Source organism: Nuphar pumila, chromosome 13 (assembly GCF_984573655.1).
Source record: "Nuphar pumila chromosome 13, dmNupPumi1.hap1.1, whole genome shotgun sequence".
In the NCBI taxonomy this organism is placed as follows: Eukaryota; Viridiplantae; Streptophyta; class Magnoliopsida; order Nymphaeales; family Nymphaeaceae; genus Nuphar; species Nuphar pumila.
The window spans coordinates 30,139,833-30,156,556 of NC_143261.1; positions in this window are offsets into that span (position 1 = coordinate 30,139,833).

A 16,724-nucleotide genomic window follows, 5' to 3' on the forward strand; every position below is an offset into this window, starting at 1 on the left:
GTGGGTCGTGCAAGAAAAGTAAGTTGGTATCTACGGTGTGTAAACATGTGGTTCTAAACCTAAATACTGAAAAGAAACTAAATAATCCTAGTTAACGAACAAGAATTAAACTAAGCAACCTAAACAATAAATAGAAAATAAACTAGCAACCTACAAAGCGTGAATAAATAGTGGCAATAAAGTGAATACTCGTATTACTCGTCGTTCCCCCGACATCAACGCCAAAAATTTGGTGTGAGTTTTAAAAAATGATTTTTAAAACAATATTTTTAATGAAAACTAAGTGAAAGCCAGACACCAAATAATAAAAACCGGCTCGCACAAGTGGTGGAGTCTGGGTCGATCTCAAGGAACGAAAAATACTTGTATTCAAATACACAAGCTAAACCACTCTTTATTGCCAAAATAAAAAGAATTAATTCAATAATTAACTAACTAAGGAAGTACGACCCTACGCAGAGGGCTTAAACAAAATAAATAAATGGTTTTATTACAAACCCAATAATTGAATTGAATTAAAAATGAAAACCTAATCTAAAACTAAAAGAAAGGTGTCTTCAGTGCTTGAGTCCTTGTTCCCGTGTGATCCCTTCTTCTACTTTTCTTATTTACATATCACTTTGTGGTCCCTCTGAGGGCTCTTTGAGGGTACTTTTGAGGGCTTAAGGGGACCTCAAAGGGTACTTTGAGAGTACGAAAAGGGTTCTCCCGCACATCCAAATGCTTTCCTGCAAAACACAAAAACAAAACACGCAGTAGAAATGAGAAATCATAATTTGCTTCCAATGGAGGGATTGGGAAGAAGAGGGTGGTGATTCCAGCTACGTGCACACGATTTCGATGAAGAATAAGAGGTTGCCGATGAAGAGAGGATCCAAAGCTTGATAAAAAGGAGGGAGAAGAAGAAGATGAGGAGAAGAAGGGAGAATGAGAAATCGGCTTTCAGAGAAAGAGAGAAGAGGGAGTCAAGATGGAGGAGGTGTGTTTTCCTAGGCTGGAAAAATGTCTCCTCTTTGCTGAACTATACTATTTATAATATAATATTAGGTTAAAACAAATTTTTTAAAACAAGTCTAAAAGTTTTCAATAATTTCTAAAAAGACCGTGTTTAGAAAAACATGTTTTATTTTCTGAAAATCAAACTTCCTAAACTAAATAAAAATTAGCTAATACAAACCTAAGCTAACTAAACTACAATTAAGAAATTCTAAAACTAATAAAAACACTAAAAATGCAGGGAAAGCTTTGAAAAACATGATTTTATAATAAAATTCAATTCAATGCAATTTCTCAAAACTAACGATAAAAATGGGCTTTTAAGGTGATTATATTATGAATCATGCATAAATAATGATTAATAAAATGTGAAATATATGCATGATCACTCAGCCTGCCATACCTACGGACATCGTGTGCCGACAAAGTAAAACTCCAATGCTAGGACCCCTGCCTCAGTGCCTATGCTATATGTATCTCATTTGACACTTACATAGGTCAACTTCTAATTTAGAGACCTCCTGCCTTTTTTATGTAACAAAAAAGGAAACCTCAGATTAAGTGGTAGGGTTCTTGAGATAATGACACCCTCCTATATATATATATATATATATATATATATGGTCGGAGGCAGATCTACATTGGGACTAGGGTGGGCACGTACCCACCCTGACCCATCTTGGTGGCTACCTAGTGCTCACCTTGACTCTTTGTAAGGTCAGGTCAGGGAGGACACAACTATACCAGATTGACACCCCTCCCATTCCCACATCCTCGACCCCAACTCTCTCTCTCTCTCCCACCCCCCATTTTTCCTGATGTTAATCCGTTCTCCATCTACCATTGCTTGGTCTTCCACTTCGATGGCCCGTCCCCCATTCAGCAACACCCACATTGATGCAACATGCTCTCTCTCTCTCTCTCTCTCTCTCTCTCTTAGCTTTGTTGGATTGGGCTAAGTAAATCATGATTTGTTGGCCTATATGGTTCATGTCGAGTTTCCTCCTCTTTTTCAAACTTTTTTTTTCAAAAGGCATGATAGAATTTTGATTTCAGGGTTCTCTTTTATCAATTAGGCTAATGTATTATTACAATTTAGGGTTTTGCTGTAGTTTTTTTTTTTTTTGAAATACTATGAATGTTTAGTTAGGGTCTTAGGGATTCTTGTATTTTATTGTTTAATTAGCATCAGACGTGTGTAATGAACACATGATTTTGGTTAGAATATTAGGAGTTTTTTTTCTAATAACTTAAATCTATTATTTTTTAGGACTTTGGTGTAACGCTCTAAAATTTTATCAGAAAATTTGAAGGATTTTTTTTAAATGCAAACGCAACAGAATAGTACATTTGAAAACCGATGCAACTTTGTGCGAGTTACAATAACACAACTATACATACCATTAAGTTAAAAAAAACTTAATTAAAGGGATTAATGCAAACTAATACTCAATTAAATTCAGAGTTTACATGTCTTAACAAAATTCAACTTAATTAAAAATATCCTAAATAAAAGTTGGATTCTCCATGAAAGTTGAACGATGATGATCCATCTAATGCCATCGAGCAACCCGCCATCACACCAGCTTATGCATTATCTGAAAATTGTTAAAGTAGGGGGTATTAATCCACAACCCCAGTAGGATATACCAAAATACATAAACATGAATGTAATGCAAACACAATACATAAGCATTGGTATATTTTCATAACCAACTAAGACATACCACACAATATATCAAGTTAAGCACAATTTACACATTCACAAACAATCATGCTTGCAGCCAACTTCAGGATAATTATTCTATAATGCATAAATTTGAAAGTAAACAAATAATTGATCATAAACCCTGCAATCATGCACAGACTGTAGTAATGCTAGTGATTCAATACTTAATGTTTTATTTCTCTTTTCTCGCCCTAAAGGGTACACGCTAAGGGTTCCTAACTCTGATTCAACTAATTCAATGGGGTATTTGTTATGCCATATAATTTATTAGCCCTATTATTTAGAAGAATCTGCTAACTTATTTCAGAGTTTCTCACTGGAGTGGTCCGTGATCGAGAGAACTTTAAGTGGTCCATGCATAATCGATTCATACTCTGTAGAGATTCAAAACATACCACCTAGGCCACACGGTAGTTCACCCCCCTATGACTGGCGATTGAGGATCAACAGAGATGCCTAGCTCTCCAAAAACAACAACCGTCATCCGATCGAGTGTACCACCATACTCTCCAAGTTGGTCTTAGGTTTAAATGAGTTATTAGGTGTTATTTAACACTAAGCTCATAAATTACATTTCAAGTGTTCTCATCACTCGAGCCTACTAGCCCAAGCTTCACTCAGGGAGACTCCATAACACAAGGTTGTTTTTAACTCATTCAAAATGCTCAATGTTCAAACTCATCTCTCGGTAACTTTGAGCATGATCTCTTTAAGGTAACTATGTGATTATCTGCATGTCGCTTTAGTCCTTTCATTTCTTGGTGCTCCACAAGCACCTATGGGTCCCACCGAACCCAGGCTCACTCATGAGCCATGTTCATGCTCATACCATATATTCATTATCGTCATGCATATACCATATTACATGCTTACATATTTACATAAAGGTTGTATACATAATTCATTCATGACTATGCTTATTCAACAAAATCACATGTGTATTCACTTCTTTCTCAATGATTATGCCTCATGATGCATAATGCACATTATCATATATGACATATGAATTCATAACATTAATGATTCAACATGAACAATATTCAGTTATCACATCACAAATCAGGTTTTAAACATTACTCATCATGTTTAGCAATGTAGGAAACAACTAGGTATTAACACGTTAATTGTGTAATTCAGATTCTTGTTTAAATGAGTTTGAAAAAATCACAGAAACTGGTTTCAGCTATCACAATTTAACTGAAGTTGCCCTAACATGTCAGGAACACAACTCAAGAAACAAAACTTAAAAATTATGTATAACAAAATTATAAAAATTTTGTAACCGAACCTTGTTATGGAAAACTATAGGATAGATTCTGTAAACTACATACAAAAATTTCAACTTGGAGAATTTTTTGTGATTTACTGTGAACTCTTTTAACAAAACCTTTTTTACAAATTTTTTTTATATGTATTGACTTATACTCAGATTTTTCATAATTTGTTTTGAGTCATTTTGATTAGGTTTCTAGATTTTTTAAAACAACTGGTCAAAACAGTCTTGCAAATAGGGTATAAAACCTATGCTTTGTTGCATAGATGTCTTGCCCTTAAAACTGGCTCAAACGAGACAAAACAGGATTCTAAAATCAAGCCTCGGATGTGTGAAACACTTTAACAATTTTATTTTTATTTATTGAGTTCGTATTCTCAGATATTTAGATTTTTTTCTAAAATTAATAAGGTAAAAAATGAGAACATAATAGTGCTTTCAAAAACTCACAATACATTATATAATCAAGATCAAAGATGATATCATAATATGATCAACTATAATTATGGATAATCTAAACCTATATAAAGTATACCACAATAATTATTTAAGTCTTTTCATGCTAGCCACATTCCTAACATTATCATGCATCACCCCTAAATCATGTTTCATTCATGGATCTACCCAAATAGACATGCATCAATCCATTAATCACATAGGAACTAATGAAGACATCAAATCATGGTTTTACAGATGTACTAATATGCTACTTAATAATTCTAACATGAAATCAACTAATTAACATGATAATACTAACTGATTTTTAGCATACAATAGAAAACCTCAAACCGATTTTAAGAAAGGGAGAGAGAGAGATGTGAAGAAAATAAGAAAGAAAGAGAGACTTAGAAAATTCTAAAAAGACTAATAGGGAGGGCATGAGCCCCTCATTATCTCTTTATAGAGTTTCTCCCCTCTTTCAAATCTTTCCTAATTACTCAAGTTCCAGCCCAAACTTTCTATTTTTTAAAATCGCTTAACTTACTACTACTACACCACTTATTTGGTAAGTTTTAAATATATTTTTTATTATTTTCCTCTTTACTTGTTTTCTTTTTAGAAAACTTTTAAAATGATATTTTAGTTAAGGTTTTTAACTTACACTTTTAAATTAAATTTCAGCATGAAATGCCATATAAGATGAGCCTACATAGAGGGACGCCCTACCTTATGGACCTCTACCATTTTATTAAAGTTAGTTAATTCAAGTTTTTCATTCCATAAAATTTATATTTTAGAATTTAGATTTTAAATTCATACAAACTCAATTCTAATTTAATATAATTACATTACATACATATCAAGTTAAACCTAAATTTGTTTGAAATCCTATTTGACTTTATTTTGACAAAATTTCCTAATTATTTTATTAAAATTCTATTTTTTATAAAATTTAATTTTGAATGTAAATTTTACTAAAATCAACTCTAATTCTTCATAAAATATCTTTTAAAATTAGATTTAGACTAGTTTGCATTCTTATATTTTTTTCTCATAAAAATCATAATTAATAATATTTTTTCCATTAAAATGCTATGAAAAATCAAGTGTTTCATCCAAATTCAATTTCAGCAAAGATTAAATTTTTTATATAATTTCAATTTTGAATTGACATTCAATTTAATAATAGTTTAGATAAAAATTCAATTCAAATTCGAATCCAATTAGAATATCTGAGATTTATTTATTAAATCTAAATTAAATCAAAATCCAAATTTAAATTTTAGAAATTGAAATCGAAATTCAATGAGACTCCAAATTCAAATGCACACTCAATTCAAATTAAATTTTCAGTTTGAGATTCATTCCAAATCCAAATTAAAGCTTGAATTACAATTAAATCTTATCTTAAGTTCAAATAATATTTTAACATTAAATTTACCTTTATTTCTCATAAAAACAACAAAAATTTGCAGGGTTTACATTTGGGTAATGATTAGGGTTTTTCCAAATGACTTGAATATATATGTAATTAAGGTTTTAGGGTTTTGATTAACATATTTATGAATGATGTTTGTTAGGATTTAGGGTTTTGATTTGGTATTTTTATATGGTTCTAAGGTTTTTATTTGTGTCTAAATCAATGAGTATTGTGTGATTGATTTTGGTTAGAATATTACTTTTTTTATTAATTAACATAAATCATATTTTTTGATGTTTGTTGAAATTGAGATTTTGATTTATTTTTTTTAGAAGGGCAAAATTTGGTTACGGTTGTGGGTTTTCTTGTGCTTTTTTAAAACTACCATTAGGCATGACCAATGAATATTGATTTATTTGATTTTGGTTAGAATATTAGGGTTTTCATATCAATTAGCATAAATTTATAGTTTATGACATTTGTAATTATTAGTGCTTTGATTTGGTTTTTTTAGAATGACATAAATGTTTAGTTTATGAATTTAGTTTTTTCTGTATTTTTTTATAATTACCATTAGGCATCAATCCATGAATATTACGTGAATTTATTTTGATTAGAATATTAATAGATTTTTTATTAATTAACATAAATGCATAATTATGGGGTTTGCAAGGACTAAGATTTTGATTTGAACTTTCTAAAATAACACAAATGTTTAATTATGGTTTTAGAGTTTTTTATTTTTTAAAATTACCATTAGGCATGAAACCACAAATATTGTGTTGTTTAATTTTGGTTAAAATATTAGGGCTTTTTATAAGTTAGCATAAATGCTTCATTTATGAAGCCTGTAAGATGAGACTTTTGATTTGTTTTTTTATTCATAAATTAGTATAATTTATTAGTAATTATTATCACTTTTATTTTGCATTTGTGCCTAGTGTAATGACCCCAACTCATACCCCTTGAAAATGAGATTTTTTTTTAATGAAAACAAGTGCGGAAACAACCCAGAGACCCGGGGCCTTTACAGTTCCACTCACCATTGGATAACCAACCAACCACAAGGGATCTCATACTCATCTTTTATACCAAACTAAATCAAACCAAACTCTATTCATTCAAATGTAAAGAGTCTGAAACATAATTAATTAAAAGTAAAGAAAACAAAAGAAAACCAACAAGAAAGAGCCACACCGTCCAAAGAATCTTCCATGTAGTCGTGTGGTCCCCTCGTGACTCTTCTCAGAAGCAAGTCCTCCCCACTAGGCATCTGAGGCTGCGAAAAACATAAAAAGTTGGATGTCAGAATCCAAAGAATTCTGCATACGAATCTTTCTAATGAATCAAACAAGTAAAAAGAACATAAATAAGATTCATGCAATATTTTAGAGGGATCAGTTATGACAGCTTCATAATTTAATTAGTCATTTAAGCAGTAGAGATCAATTGCTAAACAAGATAAAATAATTATCAAGAATAGGGAACATCAATTATGTAATAAAGACAAGTGTCATGCAATAGAAAACAATTATTGAGCATGATGAAACATTTAATAAACAATAGATATCCTAATTTATTCAATACAAACATTTGACATGCATTATGGAACAACATCATGCATCAATCAATATATAATAATTAAGAGAACAAATAAATATGCATGATCTAATGCATAACAGAAATACGCATGATTTCAGTGCAATGCATGAATAATTTATTATCTTAAATCAAGTTCTCTTTCATATGCATGTCTCTATTAGGATGCACACACATTTAAGTTTCACTTCTTATTATTATCATTGCCCGCAGATACTCAAAACAGGTAAAATCTCTGAGGTCAAGTTAGGTTTCCAGGGTAACTTAGCATACAATTTATATTTTATTACTGAGTTCTAAACTTAGCCCTCGACCGATATCAGGAAACAACACCATCCATCGAAACATTGAAAATCAGCATCCAATATCGGGGACACCATGGAAATCAAGTCAGAACCCAACCCAACAGAGTGCCTGGCCTGGCAGGTCTGCACCAGCCTAGCTGAGTACTGGGCTGGGCAGAACCCAGGCGAGTTCCTGTCGAGCCATCCAGACCCAAACGAATTACAAAAAAAAAAATTTGTATATGCATACAAAATTTTTTGTTTCATAAAACTACAAATATTTATGTGTATGCCCATACAGACCTAATCATGCATGCTTTAATCGATCTACCATGCAATGAAACATGCGTATATGAAATATCATCACCCAAATATGCATATAATACATGATTCCCATCGAGCAAACACGATTCGGATTTTTTTTTACTTAGGCATGCATCAATAAACAATTCAAATTTACAAAAAAGCATGCCACTACCAGTCCATAACATGAATCTTTTCTAAAAATCGATAATACTCTTATGCACACACATAACAAGCTATACTTTTCATGGATTAAAATTCGTTTTTTCCATAAAAATACTTTCACATGATTTTACTCCAAAAACCACTTTCAAAAAGAAGAAAATATAGTGAGTTCAACTATGGATCCTAGAGTAAACATTTAGATTTACTATTTCACATGTTTTTACACTAGAATACCACATGGAAATTTAATCCATGTTCTTTTTCTCACTCAAATCAAAAAAGAAACCCATACCATGAATCTAAAATGAAGAAAACAATGGTGGAAGGTGGATGGACGACTGAAAAAAGATCAAATATCCTCATCTTCTTCTCCCTTTTACCTCTCTTTTCTCCACTTTGTCTCTCCCCTTCTTTTTTTCCTTCTCTTTCAATTTTCTCTCTTTTTGAAGTCATTTTATAGGCCCCCAAAGAGAAGGTCACCCCTCCCTTCTCCAACCCATCTAAAAGGGTTGGAGAGAGAGAACTCTCAAAAATTAAAACTCTTCTTTATGGGTTTTTCTGAAAATTTTAAAACTCTTCAAGTTTGACTTTTCGAAAATTTTGTTTAAAAAGAACTCTTAATCTTCTCAAACCTTCTTAGATGATTCTAGTTAAGTCTAGGGCCTCTACCAAGGGTCCTAAACAAACATAAAAATACCAATTTTAGAATTACATTAAATTAATTAATTATTTATTTAATTCCAAATAAATTTCTAGAAGTTTCAAAAAAATACCAAATTAATGTGAGAATCTTTTTAACATAAATAAACCCCAATTTAAAGGTTTTTGATGAATTTAAAGTAAAACAATTGTTGAGCATGAATTTGGATCTGAATCCAAGATCCAAATCCATGTCCGAAATCCAAATGGGTTTTGAACTGGATCAAATTCAGATTAATATGAGTCTTGGATAGAGTCTAAATCTATATTAATTTGGATTAAATCCACCAGATTCGATCTGATCCAAGTCCGGATCCGATCCGACAAACTGCTCAGTTTTTGAAAAAATATGATTTTCGGGCAAACCGTAGTCCGAATCGAGAAAAATAAAACATCGTTGCGCTCAAAATTTTGAAACTCATCTAACGATATATAACTCAAATTTTGCTTCTAAAATTAACCCAAAAATAACCTGAATTTCACTTGAATTTAAAGGTAAAAAATAAAACTTTTTCTCAAATTTCGATTGGCTTGTTTAGACCTAAAAAATGAGACCTGGGTCAAACCCAAACTCAAAAACATCGATCTAAAATCGAGGCTCAAACGATTTTTCTCCCAGACTTAGCCAAATTTTGAAAAAAATCTCAAAATGGCTAAGTGTAAAAATACGCGATATTACACCCACCCTAGGTTAGAATCCTTGCTCTACCTCTGTATATGTTCTTTCACGAGTATAAAACTAGCAAATTTTATCTTAGCATTTTTCTTGTTAGTTAATGTTTGTTTCATATAATGTCCCTAAGATGATTATTTGCATAAAAGTGCGCCATTATCGTTGGTTGTAATGGGCCATTAGGTGCGCTTGTTTGTGCAAATTTAAACCTCCTTTTTTTTGGATGAGGAACCCTAGCCAAAGCGAAGTAAACTTCAGGTGGGGCCCGACGACCACTCTGCTTTACGTGACCCACTCTGAAAGTTACATATACACCCATTCACCAGTGAAGTTTGATCTGGTGTTTCACTTCAACACCCTCACAACGACACCATTGTCGATGTGGGCAGCCCCCACACTAGCATACACGCAACTAAAATGGTGGAATATAGGATTGATACTGGAATTGTATCCACTTTCAAGGATATAGATAAATAGGGTGGGACATGAATGTCTAATGCCGTACCTAGCTTGATATGGATACGATTGTGGTAAAAAGTTGGACACAATTTGAGTAGTTATTACCCACCATTAAATTGCACTTGAAAGAAAAGGTGAATTGTCAATGCTTAGTGGTGTCCAAACCATAATTACTAGAAAGTTGTTGTTGTAAGGAGAAACTTGTTTTGGAAGGAAAAACTCATCGCTTTTCTCAAAGAAGCATAAGTTACAAGAGTCTTGCATTTGAAATATACAAAATATTTTTCACTTTACTATAAAAATAATTGTAGACGTTTTTCACTCTTGAAATCAATTCCCTTTTTACTGGTGGATCCTAGTACAAATTCAGTATGGCCAATAGGTCTCACATGGAATCCAATGACCCACTTGAGTAGTGGGTCATTAAGATATAAACCATCGGAATAATGGTAGACCCACATTGGATTTTGAGCATGTTTGAAAATCTAGTGAGTTGATTATAGCTGGGTAACCGCTACCCAAGGGAGGATAAATATTCAACGCCTACCTCCGCAGGATACATAGAGAGAACTCGATAATCATATCGAGGGATCCCCTAAAGCATGCCGTTAATCTCAACCCTTCTCACTTCTCCTTTAGCCTTCACTGCACACACCACGATCCTAATTCCTAGGGTGGTATCAGAACCTCATTCTATGTGCACAAATCCTCAATGTCGATCGTCACTTAGAGTGGTTGATCAATGTTGGCATCCAAGGCAGCAGAGAACCCCTTTGTAGAACCCCTCCTCCGTCAGATGGTCGTCAGTCACCGACGATCCCTGTTGACAGGGACAGAGTAGGAGGAGATCCCTGCAGCAAGTCTTCATGCTATCAAAGTCATAGCCACCAAACAGGCAATTCTGGGTAAGAGGTTACAACAAAAAATGAAAAGGGGACCTTTTATTTTACTACCTCCTACAAGCCGATATTCACAAATCGGCATAACACATACCAAGAAAACACTTCAAACTCCAGAAATCGTGATGAAAAACCCAAAAAGGCTGACAAAAAACAAAACAAAACACGATCCAAACCCCCATACCTAGCCAAGAATTTTAATTCCTAAGTTTCACAAAGATGCTCGCCCGAACATCCCGGCCAGACTCCACCCTTTCGATAGGCTCCTCCTCCTCCTCCTTCGGGAGCCCGAGCACGCTAAACCTGCGGAGCCAAACATGCAGTCCCAGATATCCGGCAATGACACCCACTCGGTTGGCATCGTTGACAGGCTGCTAAAAGTCGAGTGGAGGCTCGAAGCCGACCATGGCGAGTTCTCCAAATGAGCAAAAGACCATGACATACCCTTCGCCTTGCTGATCTGCAGGTTGCGAAGAGAAACTAGTACATCGGACATCGACCTCGTCGGGGCAGTACGACAAGGGGGAGCACGAGCAGACGTAGGAATGGCCAAGGTTTACAACAAGCGGGCTCCGACCGGCTCACCGCTTTCACTGCAGATATCTCTTGGGGAAACCAAACCCTAACCTTCTTGTTCTTCCTCTCTCTCTCTCTAAGAAGATATTATATTCAGAGTTCCTCTGAGCGATTGATTGATTGTTGCCTTCCCTATGCCTGCTTAGCGAGGACACCAAACTTCACTCATGAGCGATCAGGCGGCGCCTTAATTGATCGCGAGACCTGCAATTAATCATTTGCCGGAGTCCAATCGTGGAAGATCGATTCGATTCCTTTCTTTGGGTTCTCGTTGTGTTTTCTGGGTTTAATTCTGAGGGACAGAATTGGGGGTTATGGCTGTAGAGCGCTATACGGTGATTCAACGAATGTGATGGTTCCATTTGCGAGCACTGGAGTCAATAAGCGCGAATTCGATGTCCTAGCTATGTCGCTGGAGCTGCAGTCTCCTGCGAGAAATTCTTGAACGGTGTACTGCAGAACCAGTGCCACTTTTTTTATTGTTGCTCCTGCCGAGCAACTGGAACAGTTGGCAGAAAGAGACAAAGCTCTCTCTCGCAAGAGTAGTGAAGGCACGTTCAAGTGGGGCCTTCATAGAAAATCCTGTGCTATGGCATATGTGCGCTAAAGCTGTCGATGAGCAGCAGGGCTCTGGCCGGCTGACCGTCGGGAGGTGGTGGTGCCAAAATCCACGACGATGACCATGAAGGAAACGAAAAAAAATGAAAACTCAAAAACTGAAAAAAGGGGAAGAAAAGTTAGGGTTCCCTTTATTTTTTTTTGTTTAGTTTTTTCTTTTACTTAGTTAGTCCATAATAGTTTTGATATTACTTTTAGGGGTTTTTGATTTTTTCACAATAGAGACTCTATTTTCGGAATTTCCATAAATAGGCCTGTGCTTTGGTTAATACTCGAGGCAGGGACGTATTTTCTGGTTTGTTCAGAATAACCCCAAATCTTTTTAAAATTATAAAAAATCACCAGAAGTTTTTTGTTTAACTCCAATATTTCTGGATATTATGTTCTAGATTGTTAATTTTACCCAGAACTGTTTCTGACTTTTTTTTATTTTGCAGAAATGTGCTTCTGGTTAGCGAAATACCTCTAAGAGCGTTATCTAGACAAATTTGGATCCAGTTGGTATATGTAGTTTCATAAAGACCATGTTGAATCCAGTAAAACTTTTTGGATCCTTAAATTCTTTGCATTATTGCATTTTTTATATGCTTAATATTATGTTTTGGATCATATTATATCTGGATCTAGTATCGTTTGTATTGATTCAGTTTTTTTATATGGATCAAGTTTAATTAGACTATGATCCATTAGATCTTATGTTTGGTTTAAGATTAAATCTGATCAGTATTGAATCAGATGCTTGGATTTGGTGAGGTGACATAGACCTAGTTTGATCCAGTAAACCATATCAAATTTGGTTGAACATATACATATCTGAATAGATCAAATTGATTGAGTGTAGATCCAGTTTTGGATCCAGACAATTGAAACTTATTGAACTTGAATAGATCTAGTGTTGGGTCCAGATGCCCGAATATAGGATATGGATCTAGGTTTGATCCAGGTTTTTGTGATCAATTCAAGAAAGTATAATGCTCAGATATGAAACACTGATCCATATTTACTCAAGAGTATATGTTGAATATGGATAGTATCAAGCCAGATATTTGAACCTAATAATGATATATATTTTGTATGGGTCATTGTTTGACCCAGATAAATTTAGATAAGAAGAATGTCGGATGTGTAATGTTGATCTATTTACATATAGTTGTGGATATGGATTTGGATTATGGTCAAATCCTGTATGATCCATGATTTTATTTAAGCTTGTATGGAGATCTATCGTATTGGACTTGATGAAAACATCTCAAGTCATATTTGGATATGGTTTTATACAAATTCAATAGATTTAGATTTAGATTTAGATCGTAAGTATATTCAATAATAGATATAAACTTATATGTTCACAAGCTTGTGGTTTGATTAAAGCCTTTAAATTGACTTTCATGTTTGGCATATCCAAAAGGTAATAGGATAATTTTCATTGGATATGATTTATGGTGTATATCCAAATTGGATTTGGATATAAAGATTTATGCTTTACTTTATGATGAAAAAACCAACCTAGTTTGTGAATATCCTCATGATGGTAATATATCATGAATGAAAAATCTAGCTAGTGTACGTAAAACCTCATGATGTCACGGCTTAATGCAAATATTGCTTAAATACAATGCATTGGAAAAGTGAAAGCTGAATTAGAATTTTACACATGCATGTGAGGATATTTATTTGTATATGATGCTACATAATTATTATAAATAATATTCTCTATGGTATGCTTGTATAAATGCATGAAGGGATATTTTGTTTTCATGCATGAAATGCTAAATGGTGTTGGTCAGTCACATTTATGATCATTTAGGTCTGGATATACTGATATAAAATGATTAGGTGAAGATCAACATTTGACAATGCACATGAAAAATGAGAGTATAAATTATGGTGAAAGATTGAAAAGTGAGAGTATATATTTTGGTAATTCATGGATTTATGAATTAATAAATTTCATAGTACTCCACTAGTGTGCATGACTATGATATGGTCATGAAAGAGACACAAGAACCCTATGACTATGTGTAACCCACATTATGAAGTAAACATTTTTTCTTTAAACTTTGGACTGCATGACTCAGTATGTAGTGAATGATGAAATAAATCGTTACATATTAAAGGTTATGATAACATTTATGATATAATAGAAAAACAACCTAGTTTATGAATAACTTATAAGGATATATCATGAAGGAAAAATCTAACTAGCGTATGTAAAACCTCATAATGTCATGAATACAATACAAATGTACTGGTTATGATACAATGTGTGTGTTCGCCTCATATGACCAAGTAGGAGATGTTGGATCCTAGTATGGATCTAATGTGGCTGATAAGTTTCACATGGAATCTAATGACCCACTTGAGTAGTGGGCCACTGAGATATGAACCATCAGGATAGTGGTGGACCCACTTCACATTGGATTTTCAGCATGTTTGAGAATTCAATGAGTTGGTTATGGTTGAGTAACAGTTATCTAGGAGAGAATAGATATCCCAGCACTTGCCTCTGCAGGATACACAAAGAGAACTCGATAATCATATCGAGGGATCCCTCTTGAAGCAGACCATTAATCTCAACCCTTCTTACTTCTCCTCTAGCCTTCCCTGTGCACGCTACGATCCTAATTCTTATGTTCACTTTGTTAGCATTTTTGTTTAGCTTTTCATTGCCTTCTCTTGGGCTTTAAATTTTCCTATAGCAAGCTTGCATTTTTATTCTATGTAAGCTAGCTTTTTAGTTGTTGCCATATCGTTTTCTATTCACTTTTACTCGCATTTTATATTTTTTATTATTTTCTTTCTTTTTGTTTCTCATGTGTTTTAACAATTGTTTTACAACGATATGGCACTTCCTGCTTCATACTATTCAGTGAAAAGATCAGATGCAATATGATTGCACAAATATTTACAAATATTTGTGCACTAAGCACACTAAGTTGTGCATTTACAAATATTTATAAGTTCATGACCACCCTCCTGTTAGTTGTAGGGCCAAAAGCATGATGAAGAGCAATCAGGTGCTTAATGCACAAATTTTGTGCCATGTGACTGCACCTTATCCGGACTCTATGGTTTTCTACCTCAGCCGCTTCATCTTTTTAATTGGGGTTAGGCCAAAGCAGGTTATATGTTCCCCCCCGAACAGGGCAGTTAGCTACATCTCATGTTCGGGGGTCCCAAAGAGCACCCCGTATGTAAGCATGTGCGTCTCGTATCCCCATGTTTGTCAGCATTAATTAGCATTGGAGTTTGATGCGATTGCAAAGACTTAAGTACCCTCTCCTCCATTGGTGCAAAAAAAAATGACGATTCTTGAAAAGGAGTGGTTGTAAAGACTTAAGTGCCCCGAAGATGATTATTTAAGACCCAGTCTCCGCACTGCAGGATTATCTGAGAAAGAAATCTCCCCTGGAGAAGGCCATGAGCATCAACCCTCTCACTCTTTCTCTCCCTTCTCTTTCTGCTTCTATGCACATCCAACAAAAGATCTTACATTGCTCCATCAAGCACCGACTGATCTACGCATTGACTGTTGTGGAGCCTGATTCAGAGTTTTTACCCTTACAGGAGGAGGGTTTGGGAGCTCCTTCCAGCGTGGGTAGCATCATTCAACTAAATGAGTTGTAGATCCTGATTCAGAGTTTTTACCCTTACAGGAGGAGGGTTTAGGGGCTCCTCCCAGCGTGGGTAGCATCATTCAACTTGATTCGTTGTGGAGTCTGATTCAGAGTTTTTTCCCTTACAGAAGAGAGGTCTGGGGGATCCTCCCAACGTGGGTAGCATCATTCAACTTGAAGAGTTGTGGAGTCTGATTTAGAGTTTTTACCGTTACAGAAAGGGGGGGTATGAGGGCTCCTCCCAGCGTGGGTAGCATCATTCAACTTGATGAGTTGTGAAGTTTGATTCAGAGTTTTTGCCCTTATAGGATGAGGGTTTGGGGGCTCCTCCCAGCGTGGGTAGCATCGTTCAACTTGATTCGTTGTGGAGCCTGATTTAGAGTTTTTACCCTTACAGGAGGGGGGTCCGGGGGCTCCCCCCTGCACGGGTCCCGAGTGTCGTCGTTAAAAAATGCATAGAGTATCATGGTGAGAAAGACATATTTTTATTCAAAGCAAGGTTGGAAGAAATCAATGGAAAATCCAACAAGGAGCATGCCAGAATCAAGATGTGGATGTCAAGCGAGAATGGTGTTGTGCAACTCAAATAACACAAAATAATAGGGGTCTGGTTTTTAGTTAAAATGAGGAATAAAATGACAATAGAAATCGCTGAAAATTTACATAAATAAACTAGACTTAATAACGAAGAGACCACTTTTTACGGATTTGGAATATGACCTCCGGTTAGGGAGATATGGCCCTGACAAGTTTGTCCTAATTCGGATAGCGATTTACAACGATTTGCTTACTGAATAACACTACAAATCGCTATAGTGATTTGCGGAAGACACTACAAATTACTATAGCGATTTGCGGAAGAATCTACAAATCGCTATAGTGATTTGCGGAAGACACTACAAATCACTATAGCGATTTGTAGTGTCTTCCGCAAATCACTATAGCGTTTCGTTGGAGACTCGAAAATACTATA